Source organism: Phoca vitulina, unplaced genomic scaffold (assembly GCF_004348235.1).
Source record: "Phoca vitulina isolate PV1807 unplaced genomic scaffold, GSC_HSeal_1.0 scaffold53, whole genome shotgun sequence".
In the NCBI taxonomy this organism is placed as follows: Eukaryota; Metazoa; Chordata; class Mammalia; order Carnivora; family Phocidae; genus Phoca; species Phoca vitulina.
In genome coordinates, this window is record NW_022589756.1 from 4,121,713 (window position 1) to 4,137,563 (window position 15,851).

The 15,851-nt window shown below is 38.5% G+C and overlaps 1 pseudogene; it reads right to left on the reverse strand.

Annotated features, from left to right (window-relative positions):
• Positions 1–3,304: 3,304 nt before the first annotated feature.
• On the reverse strand, positions 3,305–3,738 carry LOC116622552 (annotated as a pseudogene).
• Between the last annotated feature and the right edge of the window lie 12,113 nt (positions 3,739–15,851).

A 15,851-nucleotide genomic window follows, 5' to 3' on the forward strand; every position in this document is an offset into this window, starting at 1 on the left:
TTGTTTTTTGTTTTTTTGGTATTTATTCTGTTTGGTGTTCTTTGAGCTCCCTGGATCTATATCTGCCATTCATTTTGGAAAGTTCAGGACATTATAACTTTATATATTTCTTCTTTTCTATTCTCACTTTCTTCTGCTATTCTAATTACAGTTATGTAACTTTTTTTTTAAGATTTTATTTATTTATTTGAGAGAGAGAGAGGTGTGTGCATAAGCAAGGGAGGGGCAGAGAGACAAGCGGGGCGAGTCCGACTTAATCCCAGAACACTGAGATCACAACCTGAGCCGAAGTCAGACACTTAACCAAATGAATTACCCAGTTGCCCAACACTTACGTAACTTTTGATTAATTAAATATTTATTGAATATCACTGTTATGTCAAATATTATCCTAAGAACTAGAAATATACTTGTGTTCAAAAAAGATTTAAAAAATATTAAACAGATTTTAAACTGTATAGAGCTATGGTCAGTACATTTCTAATTAATTTCACCTTTGTTCATTCAGAAATTGTATACAAGGTTTAACACTTTAAGTATATCTTTTTATAGCTCTATTGAGATATAATTCATATGACTTACAGTTCACCCCTTTAAAGTATAAAACTCAGTGGCTTTTGGTACATTGACAGAGTTATGCATCCATCATGACAATCAGTTTTAGAATATTTTCATTGCCCCCAAATGAGACCCTAATTGCTTTTAAACATCACTGTTCAATTCTTCTGTCACCCCTCCAGGTGTAGACAACCACTAGCCTGCTTTCTGTCTATATAGATTTGCCTATTCTTGACATTTCCTATAAATGGAATCACAATATGTGTTCCTTTGTGACTCTCTCTTTCACTTAACATAATGTTTTTAAGGTTTATCTATGTTGCAGCAAGTACCGGTACTTTATTTCTTTTTATTGCTGAATAATATTCCATTGTTTGGATATACCACATTTTATTTATCCATTCATCAGTTGATAAACATTGAGTTATTCTTACCTTTCGGTTATTATGTATAAAGCTGCTATGATCATTTGTGTACATGTTCTTATAAGGGCACATGTTTTCAATTCTTTTTCATTGCATTTCATTTCATCTTTTTTGCATATATATCTAGGAGTAGAATTTCTAGATCATATGGTAAGTCTATTTTAACCTTTTTAGGAATTGCCAGATTGTTTTTTAAAGCAGCTGCACAATATTACATTCACCCTAGCAATGTATGAGTGTTCCAACTTCTCTATACCCTTGCCAACAGTTCTTATCCATCTTTTTCATTACAGCCATCTTAGTGGATACAGAGTGTTATCTCATTTCTTGTTCATTTCTCTGATATGTAGTGATGCTGAGCATCTGTTCACATGATTTTTGTCCATTTGTATATCTTTAGAGAAATACTTGTCCAGATCTTTTGCCCATTTTTTAATTGGGTTATCTTTTATTATTGAATTGTAAAAATTTTTTTAAAGATTTTATTTATTTATTTGAGAGAGAGAAAGAGAGAGGGAACACAAGCTGGAGGAGGGGCAGAGGGAAAGGAACAAACAGACTCCTTGCTGAGCAGGAGCCCAGGATCATGACCTGAGCTGAAGGCAGACACTTAACTGACTGAGCCACACAGGCGCCCAAGTTGTAAAATTTTTTAAAGTATTTTAGCTGTCATGAGTGCAGCTGAGCTGGGAGAAAGAGCATAGCTGCCAGGTGTCAGAGTAGCTATTTAAAACAACAAGCCAAAAATGAAAGAGTTAAGCCCTTAATTACTTACTGAGACGGTATAAGCAAGAGGCTAAAATCAGAGAAAGCACTCTCCTTTCCCGTTTTTCTCCATGGTATGATGTGCGAGTTGAGGGGCAGGTGGTTCAGCATGAATGTAGGGTTGTCTCAAGGTTGAGGAGGCCCAAACAAAACTCTTTGGCAGTATTATGAATGGTGGTGGTGGGAAAAGGGAGAGAGGGAAAGACTAGGAGTGTGAAAATACTGGGTAATGGGTTGGAGTAGGGAAAAGTGTGTTACAGGTGTCCTCTTCTCCCCTGAGAAAGAAGTTCTCAGCAGAGGTCTTTGGGAAGATCTGTCCAAAGCCTCAGATAAAATGAGCTAAGAATGAAAGCACTGGGGCTAGGAACATAAATATGCAAAGAGCATTATCTCTTGACCAGCCATAGCGGCTTGAGTCCTTAAGTACAATTCCCTTCAGAAACTGCAATGTACCAGCCATGCACCCAGTCTGGTGTGCGGAGTGCAGCTGTCTACCATGAGGTCTGCCTGACAAATCATGTCACTGCCCATGCTCAGACCTGAGAAACCATGCATAGGTTTTTTACCATGAGTCAGACTCCTTGCTAGATACAAGTCCCTTATCAGACACATGATTTGGAAAACTTTCCTTTCATTATCTGCCTTGTCTTTTCACGTTCTTGATGGTTTGAGAAGTTTTTCTTGATATATCTTTAAGCTCACTGCTTCTTTCCTCAGCCATGTCCAGTCCACTGATGAGCCCATGGAAAGCATTCTGGTTTTGATTTCTAGCATTTCCTCTTGATTCTTAGAGTTTCCATCTCTCTGCTTACATTACTCATTTGTTCTTACATCTTGTCCACTTTTTCCATTAGAGAAACATGTTAATCATATTTATTTTAAATTCTCAGTATGATAATTCCAACATCTCTGCCATATCTGAGTCTAATTCTGACTTTCTTTGTCCCTTCCAACTGTTTTTTCTTGCCTTGTAGCATGCTTTGTCATTTTTGTTGAAAGCCTGACATTATGTATTGGAGAACAGGAAGTAAACTAAATAATCCTTTAGTGTGAAGTTTGTGTTAATCTAGGTAGGAGTGGCTTGTGTCTAATGTTTATTGTAGCTGTAGGTGCCAGAGGCTTCAAATGCATCTAATGTTCTTGTTTTTGTTTCCCCTGTTGACATTGGACTTTCCTAAATACTACTCCTTAGAGAGAGTCTGTGTCTTGCAAAACTAACAACTGCAATCCACTCTTATTCCACTGCAGCTCTGTTAGTGTAATACTAATCTAAGGTTGGGCAAAAAACCATTCTGTAATCTCATGACTAAATCTTTCTTTTAGTAATCCTGTGTCCTTGAGCTGTGACCTTCAAGGGTGTGTATGTGGGGGGTGACACTTTTCACTTTCATTCATAGAATTATTAATCAAAATTGCAAAAGTAGATTTATAGAGCTACAGATGAGTAGCAAAACAGGAGGGAAATGAAATGTTCCAGAGACATTTTGAAATGTTCCAAAGGAGCCTATACTACATAAAAATTTACAGTTAAACTATGGTTACACAACAGATTATATTTAATTCTGCATTTTCTCAATAAGTTCTTCTTTATATTTGCCTTTCTCTTTTCCAAGTTGTCAAGATTTGGCTTTGCACTCAAGAATTTTTTTCTCTTTGTTCAGTTTTAGCCTGATGATAACCACCCTGCTCAGATTAATGCCCATGTGAATAGTTATGCTGTTAGCCTTCTCAGGCTTCATCCATTCGATGTAGATGATATATTCCTTTCCCTAAGCCTGGACTACCATGCCAACTCGATGATTGTTGCAGTGTCCCCAAACCACTTGGACCTCATCATCCTTGTGAACAGGCATGGAGCAGACATTGTCCTTCTACTGCAGCTGCTTGAAGAGCTGGCAGACATGATCTTCTTGGGCATATGTAAGAGGGCCCTAAAGCAGTGTTTGTGGTTTTTACTGCAGTCCTAGGTTACAAAGGGATTGAATTTCATGATGACTTGGCATCAAATGGGCTCAAAAGTGCATGCCTTCACATGTGTTTCTGAGATCCTTCACCCCCTTAGGTGAATCATGAAAGCTACAGGTGATGAAGTGAGAGAAATGCCCTTATGGCAGGTGGGATAGGCTCTGGTAAAGTTTTATTTTTCCCTAGAGAGTAGGTCTTTGCTATGGAGAATGTTTTAGGGATATTTTACCATTGTTGCTCTTCCCCTTCTCCTGCTAGAGCCAGGAGGGGATCTTTCTCAACATTTCACCATGAGAACATGGCGGGTTTCCTGGAAGTAAAGCCTGGGAAAGTGTGGGGTCCCATAAGACTGTGGCTACCAAGAGTTTCTCTCCTACAGGCTAGTCCAACTCAGTCTCCGGAAATTTATCAAAATTACACTTAACCATGCCTACAGGTTTATAGTTCCAGTCATTTCTGTTCTTCAGGTAGGCAGATCTCAGCTGTGACTCTCTGGAGTCACCTTTGTGTCCATATGTGGGTGGTAGTTTTCCCTACAACCTTAGTTCTCTGATAGGTCCAAGAAGAATTGATTTGTAGTTCGTTCAGTTTTTGCTTGTTATAAAGATGGGAGTGTTGACTTCTAAGCTCTTTACATGTCAGAGATGCTGGAAGACATATCTTAGAGCACAGACTACTAGAATGTATCCCTTACCCTCAGTTTCCAAGTGGATGCATCATCTTCTTTCAAGAGAAAGCATTTCCTCTCAGGACAGACTTTTTTTTTGGTTGAAGATGACCGCTTGTGGTATTTTATGTCACCACAGGCAATATGTGATGCAGTTAAGAACTTGATTCTGAAACCAAAATATGAGAGCTTGAATTCTGGCTCTACTTCTTTTCCAAGTGTGCTACTTTGCTGTTCTTTAGTTTCTTCATCTAAAGAAATGAGGCCCAAAATAGTAACTTTCTCTCAAAGAAAGGATTAATTGTGCTAATACATACAAACATCTTAGAGCGGTGCTTGGCACAAAATAAGTACTTAATAAATATTGGCTATTATTAAATTTCCCCAGAGTTCCTCTGTTTCTCTATTGGTGTGAGAGAGTAGGAATGTTTTAAGACAATGTATCCACTGTCACTTTAGAATTTAGAGACCAGGCTCAGATTGGCATCAGAATTGATAGAAATCAGCAGGCAGCTTCAAGTCATGAGGCTAGGCTATAGCAAAGAGTTTTCTAATTGAGAGACACGCCTTTGTCCCTGACGACACAGGGCAGAAGTCCAACAGCTTTGTTTTATTTTGTTGAAATCATTGTGTGTTTGAAGAATTGTCCTCATGGATAGTTTATGGATTCTGGAAAACTTCCTACAAAAGCAAGACTCTTTGATCTATAAGTGTTTGCTTTTCATCTAAAAAAGAAAAAACAAAACAAAATAAGAAACCAAAAAATAAACCCAACAACAACAACAGAAAACTACCACTAACAACAAATAAACCCAATATAAAATATAAAACTCTAAAATAAAAGTTTTTGAGGAGCTTTAAGGGCCTGTCCTTCTCCCTAGAAAGAACCTCACTGTTACGATATATGTGATTGTATTGCCATAAATGAGGATGTGAACCACGTCCTTCAACAGAAATGGAGATGTTCATATAAAGGCGGGTAGGTGGGGTTCTTCTTGGAACTGATTGTTTAATTCCTTATTGACTTTTTTCTCTATGCCAAGACTGGCTAATGCTCACATATTGAGGTTAAAAAAAATTTGTCTTCAAGAGTACCCAGTCCTTATTTTACTCCTTTCACCAGTTTCATCCCACCTTTAAGTCTCTCAGCTTTAAGGACCTTCAACGGCAAACATTAATAAGTGCCCATAGTTGCATGCAAATATGTGGGAAATTATGAGAAATATCACGCATGGTTCTGGCCCCCGGCAGATTGACAGTCCAGTGTTGTATGCTGCTCTTTGCAACTTTGACTAGTTCTGCTTTCCTTGAATCTTATCCTGTATTTTCTCTTTATTCACTAAACTACAGACTTTTGAAGGAGGATGTAGAGCTCATTTAACCTCATTCATTTACTTTTTGTGGCAAAGGTAATGCTACAGGTCCATCACTTCCACTTATCTTACATCTAGGGAATTCATTTAATATGAATATGATATGAAAATTTATTTGATAACATTCAAAATTGATACAGGTTATCCACTTTGCGGATGTGATGGAGTTCTTATCTGTGGAATGATATAAGCCATGATATGACATAAACCATTTCTAAGTCTAGCTCCTGAATCATCCTACAGGGTCTTCCTTGTTCTCTCTCTCTCTCCCTGTTTTTGGAACCAAAAATGAAAGACTCTAAAATAACAGGGCCATAATATGAAATAGGACTAGTCCCTAAATTACTACCTGAAAGGATGCTATCTCGAGTCATCTGATAAGAAAATTCTCTTTGGATTTTGTGATCAGAAAATATATTTTATTATGTATTAATAATAAATAAAGAGGTTTTGCAGTTGTTTGTTACAGCAGCTGTCATTAAATGATACAAAGAGAATTGAATTTCAGATAATTGAAATAATTTGTTCTAGATGACATATCATTTTGTGTCAGGGCTGGAATTAAAAGTTGACCTTGAATTTGATGTCATTTTCTTTTTACTTCTTTCACTGTTCAATCTCAGCTAGTTACAAAAAAAGAAAAAATATATCAAAACATATGAAATCAACACTGAACTGTTTAATATATAGTAATTCCACTTACTGCCTCTCTGCATTAAAAAAAAATACTGAATTTCAAGACATTCAATGCCTTGGGTACTTGCCATTGCTTCTCCCAACAGAATTTCTAAAACTGTGAATTTCAAGAGGTCTGGCTAAACTGAAAGTCCATTTCAGTTCCCAGAGGTCAAATTTTCCTTTGAATTGAAATGATAATCACATGAGCTTGTGAATCCTTAATTCCATTTAACACTCCATCCGTGCCAGTGGATGAGTTAGACTGTTGAAGGTATCTAACTAAAGGAAATACTTTAGGCCAAAGTAAACTGTCAAAATGAGGCTGAGTTTAGTTTTGTAAGAGAGCAGATTTAAATGTCAGTGGGTTTCTTACCATGAGCTAAGAAAGTAATAAACCATTTGTGTCCCACAGAAGCATTTTAAATGTTGAAGACAAGACAAGGTTTATAACCTATTTTTTTCTAAACTACAAGACTAAGTTCAGACCCCATACAAGTTGAGGGTTACTTGAAATCTGAGCTGTTTCACACTGGGTCTGTACAGCGCTTCCAATGCAAAACTCTTTAGTTCAATGGTTCTGACAGTGAATGTTTAGTTACAACCAAATCACAGAGTACGATAGCCTCTATGACCATGCTGTCACCTCAGATGCTCCAGTGAGTGTTTAAAGAATGTCAGTGATAGGAAGAACATTTTCTTTCTCAATTCTCTTTTCAACATGGTCAAATATCTGCATAAAGTGACTCAATCAAATGCAAGTGGAATGTCTGCTGTTATGAAATCTTACATTCTTTCACAGTTAAGGGAAAGAAAGAAAATAAAACATGGGAGGAGGGTATTTTAACTTTTCAAACAAAAAAAAAGTTACTTTTTTTCCAACAACTAGGAAGTTGTTGAGAATCTGGTAGCTGTTATGAATTGTATTTCAGTTGTGATTGTTGGATTTTGCATTTTGCATTTTGGGAAACTTTCCATGTTCTTGTTCCTTTTTTTTTTTTAACATTTGCAAAGCAATTGCATGAAATGACTTTTAAAAAATCTTTCCAGAGTTATCTGCCAAAAATCTGAGTAACTTTCCTACATTGTATTCCTATAGGTTTTTCTTCAGAACAGATGAGTTACTCAGGTGCCCTAGGACAGGGCTATATCGTCAAGAAAGCATAGTGTGGCTTTTGGGGTGTGTTAATTTACATTATTTTGGCATTTCTATAAAAAACAAATACACTACACACCATATTGTTTCCATGTAGTAATTATCTAACAAAAATATGTCTATATAGTATAAGGATAATTACTACAAAACTTTCATCACAGGGAACATTCTAACATGAACCTTAAGGCAGTTATTTTAGAATAAACTATAGAGACTATATACTATTTGTATGGTGTTAATTTATACTTTGATATCATATGTAGTAAATATTGACCTGTGAACAAGATAATTTATATGTTTGACACTCTAAAGAATGTCCTGATTCACTCCTCAGAGGATAGGAGAGATTTTATTGCTGACAATCAGACTGACTTTGGGCTTTGACCTAAAGGGCAATGGCTTTGGCCTATCAACTAAGGAAGCAACCTCATTGGAACGACCAGAAACCCAAAGGAAAGCCACGCCTGTTCTTCAAGGGGAAAACAGATGATAAATGACATGATGCACTTTCTCCCAAAACCATTGTCCTTTTTTCCCTTGAGTAATTTTTCAGATATAGGCGGTCTCCAATTTGTAAGTTCACAAAGTTCACTTATCAGGAGCACTGTTGAAACAGAACATAATGTCCCATAAAATCCATGTTATTCTGGTGGTTGCTGAAGTTGATGTCTTTTTTTTTTTTTTCGCTGCCCCAATTCCTCCCTTTTTTTGCTGTTGATAATCCCCCCTTCACTAGCTCCCACCCTGTGGTTCTCATAGAGCACCTCCACACCCCTTGACACCAGCCCTAGTCAAATGCAATAATTAAGCAAAGGAGTAGACACAATCCAAGTTGGAACCATCATAGTACCCCAACCCCCAGCCTCCACAAGTCATAGTGACTTAGCCAAGTGGTGGCTGTGTGGTTCAAGCTGAGCTTGGCGAATTGCATTCTGTTCCAGGAATACTTTATTCCAGGAACTGTGGAGTAAAATCTCTATTTTCTCTACTCTGAAGCCGTGAGGTTCTGAACCCATTGCTGTTAGAATCAGTATTTCCCACCATGTAAAATCACTGGCTTCTAAAAAAGAGTGAAACCAACAGGCCAAGAGAAGCAGAAATGAGAGAGAGAGAGAGAGAGAGAGAGAGAGAGAGAGCTGACAATGTGCATCCCTGGTTTTCATTGCCTGAAGGCCAGAATTGCCTTAGTTCTTATTTTCTGAGGCTGGTTGTTTAACTCTTTGAGTATGGAAGCCCCCAGTAGTCTAGAACAAAACAAATATAATAAAACATCTCTCTCTCGCTTCCCCACTATTCTTTTTCCCCCTTAAGTCTATTTTAATCTGTCTCTTATAATTTGGTGCCCTACGTAAAATGGTTGATGGATTTAGAAATGGATTTTGTCCACAATGCAGGAAATGGGCCATCAGTATGAGCCTGGGGACCCTCTCCTTCTTTTTTTCTCTGATCTACTTTCAGCAAGAGTTCAGTGAGATCAGATAACCTAAACAAAAGGTTCAGACCCAGTATTTTGAATTAAATCTCTCCTTCTCTTGCAGTAACCATGACGATAACAGTATGGTGGAAAAAAAGAGAACATACTGATTCTCAGAATTCTTCTAATTTTCTGAGACCCTCAGCCCAAGCAAAGAGCCCAGGCAGACCTCCAATGTTGTGCTGGTTAACTGTTTAGAGTAGCATTTATGAAGGGGACATGTGTAATACTGACAGTAACTGAAATAGAGCTTTGATCATCTAAGAATGGCCTTCATGGCATACTCATCCATTCATTTGTACTTTTTATTTGGTTTTGTTTTCTGAAACAGCTGAGTCATTCAACAGTAGGAATAAACTTAAAAAAATACTCCTCAAAATATCAATTATGTTTCCATCATGATGCTGATTGCTAACCCATACTAATTACACTAGTTCATCTCAGATGAAAATATTCTTTATTTCTTGAGAGGCATGAACTCTCCCAAGCTCTGATAATACTTTTTCACATTCTGGAACAATTCATTTGTATGCACTTTTTAATTACAGGTATTTATTTTTTGCGTGTGCTCTACCATCTTAATGACCTTCTGAAAACACACACAAATACACACACATGTGTGTACATTTTCCTTTTTAGACATAGTATCTCCACCGCTTCTTGGTATAACCATATTCAAAACTAATACACCTGCCTAAAGTATGTTTGGTGAAAGGCAGGGAGTGGTTAGGAAGAAGAGTACACTGTTGCACCCATTTTTCCTCCCACACTTTTTCTAATTCTCTATCCCTGGGGAAGGTTATCCTAGTTTATTTGGTGGGTACATTCATTTATTTAATAAACAGTATTGATGTATACATGCTACATTCTAGGAATTCAAAGATTAATAGAATAGAGTCCCTGACAATAAGTTCTCAGCCCAGTGGAAAGACTGTCACATAATCAGATATATTTTTTTAAGAGAGGAAGGAGGAGTATTTGCAAGGAAGAGGGAGAGAGAGAATCCCAAGCAGGCTCCATGCCCAGTGCAGAGCCCGACACGGGGCTCAATCTCACAACCCTGAGATCATGACCTGAGCTGAAATCTAAAGTCAGACACTTAACTGACTGAACTACCCAGGTGCCCCAGTCAGATCATTTTAATAGTTACAATAGGCAATTTGAGCGTGCAGAGGAGTGGCACCAGACTCTACCTTAAGAGATTAAAAGAAGTTATGGTTTAAATGCATCATAGAGGATAAGTAGAAATGAACTCAGAAAAGGCTGTGATTATAAGATAGTGGATAAGAGGCTGGTGACTGAAATGAGGGCCAAGAGGAATGTATTTAGGAATAGAATACAGCACTGGGAAAGCTGCATGGTATGTGAAGCAGTTCAGTGTTGCAAGAGTAGTGTGAACTAGTTGATGACTAAAGCTGAGAATTAAGAGATAAATACGAGCCAGATGTTGGAGGGCTTTACATTACTATTTTACGAGGTTTGGGATTATTATATTTGTTAATAAGGAGCCACCCAAGCGATTTTAATAGATCAGTAGCATAAATAGATTTACCATTTAAATCAATTGCTAGCATCAGGCTTGAGAGTGTGTCTGAGAAGGTTAATCTCAGTACTTCACTTGCACACATGATGGGGGTTTAGCTGCTCCAAGTCAACAAAAGTCCTACAACCATTATAAAAATGGCCAAAGTATATAAATACAAAGTTTACAGAAAAGAAAATTGAAATGACTTTTTAAATAATTAATTAATTAATTAATTTTTTTAAAGATTGTATTTATTTATTTGAAAGAGAGAGAGTGAGAACAAGCAGGGGAGCAGCAGGCAGAGGGAGAAGCAGGCTCCCCGCCGAGCAAGGAGCGCAATGCGGGACTCTATCCTGGGACCCTGGGATCATGACCTGAGCCGAAGGCAGACTCTCAACTGACTGAGCCAACCAGGCATCCCTGAAATGACTTTTAAACTTATTTATTAAAGCTCAATCTTGTCCATAATACTATAAATGAAAAGTTAAAAATTAATGAGATCATTTTTACCTGTTGGTAGAGACGAAATCTATTAACACACTACATTTTGTGAGTATGGGAAAATAGGCACCTTCTTGCATTTTTCACAAAAACCATATATATTTTGAATCATAATTTCACTTCTAAGAATTAGGTTAAAATATCCTCACATATGTATAAAAGTAATTATATAAAGGTTCTCACTAAAGTATATTGTTTGTAAAAGCAGGAGTTTAAAAACATTGATAGCAGACAGTATGTACATGTAATCAATACTATGACCTCACTAGGAAGAACATTTATAGGTTTTTATGTATAGAAAAGGAATAACCTCCAAAAGTGTATTTATAAGAAAAAAATAATACATAAGACTATGTGTCATGTTGTGACATATGGATGGAAAAAAAAAAAACACATGAGTGTGCATAGAATATTTTTTGAAAGAATACATAAGAAATTGATAATATGGGTTGCCCCTGGTGAGGGACCAGAATAATGAGGGCTTAGGAAGAGAGGGTGACTTATTTGTCATAGTATACTCTTTTGTATTTTCATAATTTATACCACATGAATGTACTATGTAGTCAAGGAAGGAAGAGAAAAAGGGGAGGAGGGAGTGAGGGAGGAAGTGAGAAATAAAGGAAGGAAGGAAAGAAAGAAGAAAGAAAGGAAAGAATTTAGGGGAATTAATGTGTAAGTTGAAATTGCATTTCCTCTAAGAGGGTTGAACTTATACCTACACAAGGTCAGGAGATGAGCCTTGGAAACCACAAGAAGCAAAACAAAACAAAACACCCCCCCCCAAAAAAACCCCAAAACACAAGACACAACAACAACAAGAACAAAAGTACATGTAACTGAGAGGGGGGCGGAGCAAGATGGCGGAGGAGTAGGAGACCTGGATTTCGTCTCCTCTCAGGAATTCAGCTGGATAGGGATCAAACCATTCTGAACACCTACAAACTCAACAGGAGATCAAAGAAAAGAAGAGCAACAACTCTCTGAACAGAAAAGCGACCACTTTTTGGAAGGTAGGACGTGCGGAGAAGTGAATCCGAGGCGACATTCGGGAGGATAGACGGTGGGGGAGGGGCCTCCGACGGCCGCTTCTGGCAAGTGATAGAGCCACGGAGCACAAAATCGGAACTTTTAGAAGTCTGCTCCGCTGAGGGACGTCACTCTGGTGGCGAAGTGGGGGGTGGAACCCTCGTGGGACAGTGTGGTCTCAGGACCCTCGGGGTCACAGAAAGACCGGGGGTGCCTGAGTGCGGCAGAGCTCCCAGGTACCGGAGCAGGGAAGCCGGCTGCAGAGACGGAGCCCAGGCGCGGGCTCTCAGCTCGGGGTTGCTATAAACCGTGATCCGCGGCACAGTCGGGCCACTGCTCCTCCAGCAGGGACCCAACAAGCGGCAGATCCGGGGAGACCCACCTTCTTCCCCCGGGAGGAGAGGTGCGGGAGCGCACCGCGGGGATCTGCTGGGTTTGGAGACTCCACCCGGGGTCCGGTGCCAGATAGAAGGGCGCGGTCACAGGCCGGGTGAGCGCGGAGTGCGGCCGGAGACCGGGGAGACGGGAGTGACTGACGGCTTTTCTCTGGGGGCTCGCTGAGGAGCGGGACCCCGAGTTCTCGGCTCCGCCGGGGCGGAGACTGGGAGGCCACCATTTTCACTCTCCGCCTCCAAAGCTGTACGGAGAGCTTGCAGGGAACAAAAGCTCCGGAGAGCAAACCCGAGCAGATTACTTAGCCCGGACCGGCAAGGGCGGGGCACTTTTGCCTCCGGCAAAGACATTTGGGAACCACGGCAACAGGCCCCTCCCCCAGAAGATCAGCGAGAACAGCCAGCCAAGACCAAGTTTACCGATCAATGAGAACGGCAGAACTCCAGCGCTAGGGGAATACTGCACATAGAATTCATGGCTTTTTTACCATGATTCTTTAGTCTTTCAAAATTAATTATTTTTTTTAACTGTCTTTTTTTCTTTTTTCCTTTTTTCTTTTTTTGTGAATTTTTCTTTTTCCCTTTTTCAACCAACATCTTATCAATCCCTTTTTTAAAAAAAACATTTTTATTTTTCATTTTTAAAGTCATATTCTATCCCTTCATAGTAGTTACCCGTATTTTTGGCATATATATATAAGTTGTTCTCTCTTTAAAATCTTGAGATAGTTTCTTCTAACAGATCAAAATATACTCTAAATCTCTAGTGTATGGTTTTTTTCTACTCCCCTGCCTGATCACATTCTCTCCCTTTTTTCTTTCTTTTTTTTTTTTTAATCCTCCTTTCTTTTTTCAAACAACTTATCAAATCCTTTTTTAAAATTTTTTATAATTTCCATCTTTACAGTCATATTCCATCCCTTCATCATATCAACCCTTATTTTTGTACATATATAAGTTTTTCTTTCTTTAAAATTTTGGGAGGGACTTTCTTTTAACAGACCAAAATACACCCAAAATCTAGTGTGTGGCACTGATCTATAATCCAGCCTGATCATATTTGATCACATTTTGTTTTTGTTTTGTTTTGTTTTGTTCTGCTTTTGTTTGTTTTTATCTTTATCTTTTTCTTTTTTCTTTTTTTCTTTCCTTTTCTTTTTTCTCTCTTTCCCTTTCTTTTCCCACTGCTTCAGGTCTTTTCTGATTTGTTTAGAGTATATTTTCTGGGGACGTTGTTACCCTGTTAGCATTTTGTTCTCTCATTAATCTATTCTCCTCTGCACAAAATGACAAGACGGAAAAAATCACCTCAACAAAAAGAACAAGAGGTAGTACCGACTGCCAGGGACCTACTCAATACGGACATTAGTACGATGTCAGATCTAGAGTTCAGAATCATCACTTTAAAGATACTAGCTGGGCTTGAAAAAAACATGGAAGTTATTAGAGAAACCCTTTCTGGAGAAGTAAAAGAACTAAAATCGAACCAAGTAGAAATCAAAAAGGCTATTAATGAGGTGCAATCAAATATGGGGGCGCTAACTGCTAGGATAAATGAGGCAGAAGAAAGAATCAGTGAGATAGAAGACCAAATGATGGAAAATAAAGAAGCTGAGAAAAAGAGAGATAAACAACTACTGGATCACGAGGGCAGAATTCGAGAGATAAACGATACCATAAGACGAAACAACATTAGAATAATTGGGATCCCAGAAGAAGAAGAAAGAGAGAGAGGTGCAGAAGGTATAATGGAGCAAATTATAGCAGAGAACTTCCCTAATTTGGGGAAGGAAACAGGCATCAAAATCCAGGAAGCACAGAGAACCCCTCTCAAAATCAATAAAAATAGGTCAACACCCCGACATCTAATAGTAAAACTTACGAGTCTCAGAGACAAAGAGAAAATCCTGAAAGCAGCTCGGGAGAAGAGATATGTAACCTACAATGGTAGAAACATTAGATTGGCAACAGACTTATCCACAGAGACCTGGCAGGCCAGAAAGGACTGGCAGGACATATTCAGAGCACTAAATGAGAAAAATATGCAGCCAAGAATACTATATCCAGCTAGGCTGTCATTGAAAATTGAAGGAGAGATAAAAAGCTTCCAGGACAAACAAAAACTAAAGGAATTTGCAAACACGAAACCAGCCCTACAACAAATATTGAAAGGGGTCCTCTAAGCAAAGAGAGAGCCTAAAAGCAACATAGACCAGAAAGGAACACAAACAATATACAGTAACAGTCACTTTACAGGCAATACAATGGCACTGAACTCCTATCTTTCAATAGTTACCCTGAATGTAAATGGGCTAAATGCCCCAATCAAAAGACACAGGCTATCAGATTGGATTAAAAAACAAGACCCATCGATATGCTCTCTGCAAGAGAGAATTCACTTTGCCTGCATCACCGCACCCCTGAGGCAGAACAGCACTGTCAAGAGAGATGTTCTTGGCCACAACTTGTCCCATGGGGAAAGTGAGACATGTGATTGAGAAGCCAGCTTCCCCAGTAGAGCATTTTGGGTCTCATTTTAGACCCAAAGACACCCCCAGATTTAAAGTGAGGGGGTGGAAAACCATTTACCATGCTAATGGACACCAAAAGAAAGCTGGGGTGGCAATCCTTATATCAGACAAATTAGATTTTAAACCAAAGACTGTAATAAGAGATGAGGAAGGACACTATATCCTACTTAAAGGGTCTATCCAACAAGAAGATCTAACAATTGTAAATATCTATGCCCCTAACATGGGAGCAGCCAATTATATAAGGCAATTACTAACAAAAGCAAAGAAACACATTGACAACAATACAATAATAGTGGGGGACTTTAACACCCCTAAAACTGAAATGGACAGATCATCTAAGCAAAAGATCAACAAGGAAATATTTTAAATGACACACTGGACCAAATGGACTTCACAGACATATTCAGAACATTCCATCCCAAAGCAATGGAATACACATTCTTCTCTAGTGCCCATGGAATATTCTCCAGAATCGATCACATCCTAGGTCACAAATTAGGTCTTAACTGGTACCAAAAGATTGGGGTCATTCCCTGCATATTTTCAGACCACAATGCTTTGAAACTAGAACTCAATCACAAGAGGAAAGTTGGAAAGAACTCAAATACATGGAGGCTAAAGAGCATCCTACTAAAGAATGAATGGGTCAACCAGGAAATTAAAGAAGAATTTAAGAAATTCATGGAAACCAATGAAAATGAAAATACAACTGTTCAAAATCTTTGGGATGCAGCAAAGGCAGTCCTAAGAGGAAAGTATATAGCAATACAAGCCTTTCTCAAGAAACAAGAAAGGTCTCAAATACACAACCTAAC